Source organism: Adiantum capillus-veneris, chromosome 25 (assembly GCF_014529385.1).
Source record: "Adiantum capillus-veneris isolate H3 chromosome 25, ASM1452938v2, whole genome shotgun sequence".
Classification (NCBI taxonomy): Eukaryota; Viridiplantae; Streptophyta; class Polypodiopsida; order Polypodiales; family Pteridaceae; genus Adiantum; species Adiantum capillus-veneris.
In genome coordinates, this window is record NC_140955.1 from 4,701,566 (window position 1) to 4,709,063 (window position 7,498).

General features: G+C 38.0%; 1 long non-coding RNA gene across 1 annotated transcript; it reads left to right on the forward strand.

Moving 5' to 3' along the window:
• Positions 1–816: 816 nt before the first annotated feature.
• On the forward strand, positions 817–1,777 carry LOC147424348 (uncharacterized). Its single transcript, XR_015186459.1, has 2 exons — positions 817–906; positions 1,012–1,777. It is a non-coding gene; the product is annotated as an uncharacterized LOC147424348 (long non-coding RNA).
• The last annotated feature ends 5,721 nt before the right edge of the window (positions 1,778–7,498 follow it).

A 7,498-nucleotide genomic window follows, 5' to 3' on the forward strand; every position in this document is an offset into this window, starting at 1 on the left:
CATAGTTCAACTATATTGCACACACGATTATATTGTAGTATGCACTATGTACACACGATTATCTTGTACTATACTTATGCACAATGCCACCTCTCTCTCTCTCTCTCTCTCTCTCTCTCTCTAGTGGGATAAATATGCGAGGTTTGTTCCTATGACTTCAAAATTGCCCATAATACTCATACCGGTAGCTTCGTTAGTATATTGCCCAGAATCGTCATTGATTCCACTGAGCCAACGGCTTGCCTTGCGATTCACCTTGCAATTCCGGCCTCAAAATTGAATGATAGTATGGCTATTTGAAGTGATACAGCCGCAAATTATATCTGCGCTAAACCACTTGGGCCAAGGCATGCTCTATGCAGACCTCGTCAATTGTTCTTCTCATTTAAAAATGTGTACGACCATGCCCTACCCCTACCCTGTCGATCTGCATCACTATTGCACGAGCGCCGTCCTCCTGCATCACTGTTGTCGTCGACTCCTCTGTGCGAGCCCCATCCTCCTATGGTGCTACCTGGTCCCGGTTGCCTGTGCCTCCCCTTTTGGCCTCGAGAGTCGGCACGCTTCTCTTTTTCTTTTCATGCAAAGGGGTATCTTCTGAACATTCTAACCGAAGAGATTTTTCAAAATGTGTACGACATACTCTTGCTCTTGAATCTTGGTCTTGTGGACACGTTTACGGAAGCAGTTAAATGAGCAAGGTGGGGACGTGCCATTTCAACCTTCGCACCGGTAAAACTATGTAGGCTCCACGTGCCACCAGACGCAGCTCGTTCGCTTGTATTATAAAAGGAGGGCTTCCTCACCTCTCCAATCGTGGAATTGCCTAAAGCTCAAGTATGTCCCTACGATTTTGGAGAAGCAAATTGAAGGAGAATCTTGGGAGATCTTCATGCTGAACTGCATGTAGAACACTCTCTCTCTCTCTCTCTCTTCGTGTTTTTTTAGGTAGGAGCCTCCTCTCTCTCTCTCTCTCTCTCTCACATGCGAGGGTTCTGTCTTTCTTCGTAGGGCTCTGCACGCTGAGGTCGTGTGTAGCGGTGGGGTGGAGATGGGCTGTGATTGGCATGGCTTGGTCAACTTCGATCTCATGGGATTGCCGTTGCATAACCAGGCTGCCGAACAGGCGCATAGGTGCAGATAGTTGGCCGTGCAGGAGCACATGAGACAAAGGGTTGGACAACACAGGGCAGATTGAGAGCAAGGGCAACACACGATAGATAGAGGGCAATAACAAGTACAGGAAAAGAACAGTTCGAGGGAGACAGAGATCAGATCAGCGCATGCCAGCGGAGCCAGCGGTAGAAGAAAAGTGATGGGAAAAGAATATTCCCAAGTATTAGATTTTTTAAAGGGTGAACCAGTATTAAGTACACTACATTCCCCATTTCAATATTATAGAGAAAGGAGCGGAGCGCCAGCACTAGCTGTAGCTGCGTAGGCTATCATCTGCGGAAAGACACGATCGTCAAGATGTCGCACGCTCTCTCTGAAGAGGCACAGGTAACGCTCTACTTTCTGAAGAGACGAGATTTGTTGCAGCTGTAAAAATGTATGTGAGATTATCTCAAGTTCGTTTCCATCCTGCGCCATGTCATTCAATGAATGAAGGCTTGGTTGATGTGTGTTTTGGTAGCAACGCATCGTGGAGGGAAGTAGATAGATAGCTGTGGAGCTGCTAAATAGATGTACAGTTTGAAACTCTAATCGTATGCATGTAGTTCATGTACCCAGCTTGCTTATCGAATAATATTTAGCACCCACTAACTTTGATGCTCATGCAGTCCAAATGCGACCTCTCTCCCTCTCTTCTCTCTCCCCTCCAAATCCGACCTCTCTCTCTCTCTCTCTCTCTCTCTCTCTCTCTCTCTAGCACTCACTAATTTTGATGGTCATGGAGTCCAGATGGGACTTCTCTCTCTCTCTCTCTCTCTAAAATCTTATGTTGTTTCTAGTTCAAAACTCTCACGGATAAAACTTTGGATAAGACTTGTTCCTATTTTGTCTTGGACTTGTCCCTATCTTGGGAGTTCCTATTGGTATTATCTAGTATGGTGTGTCTTCTGGTACACTAGTTTAACAAATGTGTAGAATACTAATTGGTGATTGTTGTGCGATATTTAGTACGTTTAACAGATGTGTAGAATACTAATTGGTGATTGTTGTTCGATATTTAGTACGATTAATGTGCACCATCTACACATGATTTTAATAGATGTGTAGAATACTAATTGGTGATTGTTGTTTGATATTTAGTACGATTAATGTGCACCATGTACACATGATTTTATTCTAATTGTTAATTGTGCACTTATGTACACACGATCATGATTGTTAATTTGCCGTTATGCACACATGATTATGATCTTGCACTATACTTAAGCACAACGCCATCTCTCATAGCATGTAATTTATCAGTATGTAGACATGATTATGATCTTGCACTATACTTAAGCACAATGCCATCTCTCATAGCATGTAATTTATCAATATGTACACATGATTATGATCTTGCACTATATTTAAGCACAATCCCATCTCTCATAGCAAGTTGTGCACAGTGCTCCACATCAAATCTAGAGGACTATTCGAGAGGACTATTTTCCTTGCTCTAGCCCTGATCCTCCTAGAAACATAGGATATGCATAATGGACTTGTGTCTCCATGACAAACAATCCAATAAGCAGATTATGATCTTGTACTAATGCACAATGCCATCTCTCGTGCATGTTGTGCACAGTGATGCACTTCAAATCGAGAGGACTCTTACTTGTTCTAGCCATGATCCTCCTAAACATAGGATATGCATAATGAACTCATCTCTCCGGATGTACTAATGCACGATGCCATCTCATGTGCATGTTGTGCACAATAATCCACATCAAATCGAGAGGACTCTTTTCCTTCTCTAGCCATTATCCTTAGGATATGCATAATGAACTCATGTCTCCATGATAGAAACAATCCAACAAGCATTCGCTGCCAAAAAAGAAACAATCCACCAAGATTTCAATGTTGTCTACATATCTTTTGTAATACCATAGCACTTTGCGTTTTTGTGATTGGCCATCCTCGGTGCATATCAATTTTGATTGAAATTTGAGCTCCAATCTCTTACATACTTGTAACATACATCATCTCATGTCTTTGCTCTTCCATCCACATAAGCTTGGACTAACTGCTGCTTTAACATCAGAGCTTGTTCACCACTCTTTCTTAAGAACTTTGTTTTGTGCTCACATCTTTGACTGCAACGCCCTTTCAACATCATAGGGGATAGAAGCTTGTTGATTTTGAACATATTCAACAAAATTACTCTTACATGCCTCGCCGTAATAGGAAATGGATGTGATACCTCCTTGTAGATAATAGAAGCCGGTTGATTTTGAACAAATTCAACAAAATTATATTCTTCCATGCCTTGTTGTAATACGAAATGGTTGTGATAGTTCCTTGTTACTTTTAGGTTGATCTTCTGCCTCTTTGCCCTTCCTTCTACTGCACTTTTGATCTTCATCAATTCTAAGACCCACTCTTATTCCGAATGTTGGATGAAGAGTTTACTTGATAATCTACATTGCCTTAGAGGCTTTTGAAGGTCATGTTATTATGATGGTGGATGTACAAGTGCAGGCAAATGATAGATTGGAGATGCTTATATTCATTCATCTTATAATGACATTTTGAGAGAGAGCCTGACTCTAATTCACATAACAAACATTTCCCTAGAGCCTTTCAAAGGACATGTTATTATTATGGATGTGCAACTAATGCATGCAAGTGATAGATTCGGGGAGTAACTTTTTCGAAAAAAGTACCTTAGGCTTGCAATTTAGACCAATGCATCCCCTTATATAACTCGCTTTTACATTCCCTTTAAGCTTTCCCTTTAAACCCACTTGCTTAGTAAATATATATAAAATGACGAATTTCGATCATGCAGTCGAATCTCTCTCTCTCTCTCTCTCTCTCTCTCTCTCTCTCTCTCTCTCTCTCTCTCTCTCTCTCTCTCTCTCTCTCTCACACACACACACACACACACACACGCACGCACGCACGCACGTGCGAGCACACAATTGTTTTGTGGAATAGTTCCTACACCTCTCTCTCTCTCTCTCTCTACAAATAAGAAAAAGTTTTGGACGATGTTAAACCTCTCTCTAAAACCTCTCTCTCTCTCTCTCTTAAATCTATTTTTGTGTAAGTTTTAATAGACTCCCACCCATATGCACAATATCTCTAACTCCCTCGAGAGACTTGTGCATGCTCTTGTACTAGTTAACACGTGTAGAATACTAATTGGTAATTGTTTTATTTAATAGGATTATTGTGATTTACCTATATAGTTTCACTGTGTACACACGATCATATCATGGCCAACATCCTTGCTCTAGGCAGAGTATTAAGACAATACAACTCCCAAAACAATGCTAGCGTTGGTCAAATTTCCAAGAAATCCAAATTTATGACAGAATCCCTTAATCTAGGAAGACTGCTCATGCCAATCACCCTTATGGGTGGGTTTCAAAGGGACTTGTAAATTGTTTTTATGTTTTCAAGAATGGTTTATGTACACTTCACTTCACTAGAATATTAAAATTTTTGACAAAATGCAAGAATTTGGAAGTTGCCACTGATGCCAAAAACAAGTCATCGATTGAGCATGGAAAATATGTGTTCATAGTTATACATCTCACACTCCAATGATGCAAGTCTTTTATTATATGAACATGGATATGGACAAGAGTCTTATGTAGACAAAAGTCTAGCACTCGAACCCTCCCATTCTTCAAGATCGCACATGTGCTTATATAATAAGAGGTTGCCCCCAAATATTAACAAAATTTAACAAAATGCAAGAATTTGGAAGTTGTCACTGATGCCAAAAACAAGCTATCTATGCAGCATGGAAAATATGTGTTGGTAGTTATACATCTCACACTCCAATGATGCAAGTCTTTTATTATATGAACATGGATATGGACAAGAGTCTTATGAAGACAAAAGTCTAGCACTCAAACCCTTCCGTTCTTCAAGATCACACATATGCTTATATAATAAGAGCTTGCCCCCCCCCCCCCCCCCGGCCGAATTATCTCATGCTCGTACCATATGTATAATGGAGGGGGGAGGGAGGAAGGGGGTGGTATAAAGGAAGGGGTGAGTATTGACGATTAGACATTTTTATTATTGACGATGTTCTAGCTATACCAATGGGAAGTATAGATGTAAGCTCACCTATTCCCATGTTTTCCGCCTTATCTACATACAATTGTGTGAACTTAAATTCTACAAAACATATATGTCTGACATGAAACTGATTTAACACTAGACTTGTAATGAGCAACAAAAGTGGCTGAAGCCACAAAAATGGCTCACATTAGGGTTCTAGTAAATGAAACATAATTTTTGTATATGACATGAAAATTTCATGAAACTTCCTAATTATGGGTTCAAGATATGAAAAAGGTTTCTAAATACATAATTTACATGAAAAGCTCATATTTAATTAAAAAAACTTTTCTAAAATTAGTTAATTTTACGTAAAACTGCACTTTAACACTTAACTTGGAGAAGTCAAAAATGTCGACAGTCTTTGTATATGGGTTAAAATAGCTTGGTACATCTATCACATACCTATTGAGGGATTTTTCAAAGAAGTTTGGGCCTGCTTAACAATGATTTGATTTACTTTTAATAGAAAATAGAAAATTTTTGTCCATCCGCACAAATTAGTTGCAGAAGATGGCAATGGAAAGACACCTTTAGACCTTCGTTTAGCTCTATACTATTTTTTATCAACTCATATTGAGTGTTGGTCATAATTCCCTAAAACCATTTTCTATTTAGATAACTAACATAGTGTTCAGATTTTTGCTACAAAAGTCTCATAAAGCCACAAAAGCGGCTGATTTTTTAGAAAACTAGTGTTAAAAGAAAAAGAAATCTCTCTCTCTCTCTCTCTCTCTCTCTCTCTCTCTCTCTCTCTCTCTCATATATATATATATATATATATATATATATATATATATATATATATATATATATACATATATATATATGAATATTTTCTCTTTGCTAAATTTTGTGTAAGCATGTTTAAATATTAATAAAAATGGGGATGCCCAATTTTTTTAATGAAAAAACCTTGAGTTAAGAGCCTAGTTAAAATGAAACATTTATTGCAATTGGGGATTTCAGTATAGTTTTAAAGTTGTCGAGCCCTTCAATGCCACATTTGACCTTTCAGAGAAATCGACAATTTTCTAGGATTTGCCTTTGAAGGGATATATCAAAAATTTTCCCTTCTTGTGGAAGAGTTAATTTAATTACAGTAAATTATTTGAATCTTGAGATTGACATTTAATTTGGATCCTCAATGACAAAGATGGGAGAACACAAGACATTGTGTTCTCCCAAGACATTAGGAGTTCATAAGACTATTTTGTTATGTTGAACAACCATTTCCATAGATTTCATTTTGCATCTCAATTCTATGTACTAATTGTTCTCAGTTTGACATGTTTGTATGGAAACTGGAAGATTGCAACAAATTTTATTTTATTCATTGTTGTCAAAATTTATTCAAACTATTAGTGTGGAGATTGATACTCACTACTCTTCGAATCAATTGTTTTGTAGTGGACTAGTTAAGTGGTGACTCTATAAGTGGTGGATTTTTTAGTTTTTTATTTTAATAGAGCTTTAATCTTCTTATTGTCATTCACTTTCAAAAAAATTTGTGATATTTTATTCAAGGAATTTTTTTAAATTATCACTTTTGTTGCCTTAAATCCTATATGGGAATCAGCCTAAAGTGACACATGTTTTGGTTTGAAATTGATCCTTATGCAAAGGGATGATACCAAAAATTTTACAAATTATCAGTATATGTAAGATAGGGAGTTAAATATTTATTGCAACAATGTTTGTATATAGAGGGGTTGGTTAGTATGGAAGGGATCGTGTATAGGGGGTTTCTCTAATTTGGGTGCACGCACGCAACATTTATCCATTACTAATAAAGAAGGCCCCGGACACTCAATATGGCATTTTAGTTTGGATTTGTAAGCACCATGTCATTCGCTATAGAAATTTAATTGACAACATTTTTTTGATGTAAAACTCTTGAGCTTATTATGTTCAAAGGTTCAAGGGGATGGCTATGGGTTGTTGTTTGTTAATGTTTCTTCAATTTTAGCATCAATGGGGATGTATGACTTGTTAGAGTGCCCTATGGATTGTGCCTATAGGAGCATAATAGGTTCCATCCTCATAATTGGCTATGCTTGTGGGGTAGGCATAAAGGGTTGATATGTTTTGGTAGCTCAAAAGGTAATATAAAGAAACGTGTGAATTTTCCAATAGGCATCATTCATTAAGTTGCTCCATTTAACATAAATAATGAGAGTTATGATTAGCTATAGACTTTGGCATTGGTAATGCTAACGGGAGAAAGGCCAAGTAACTATGTAGAACAAGAGATCACCGAACAAGC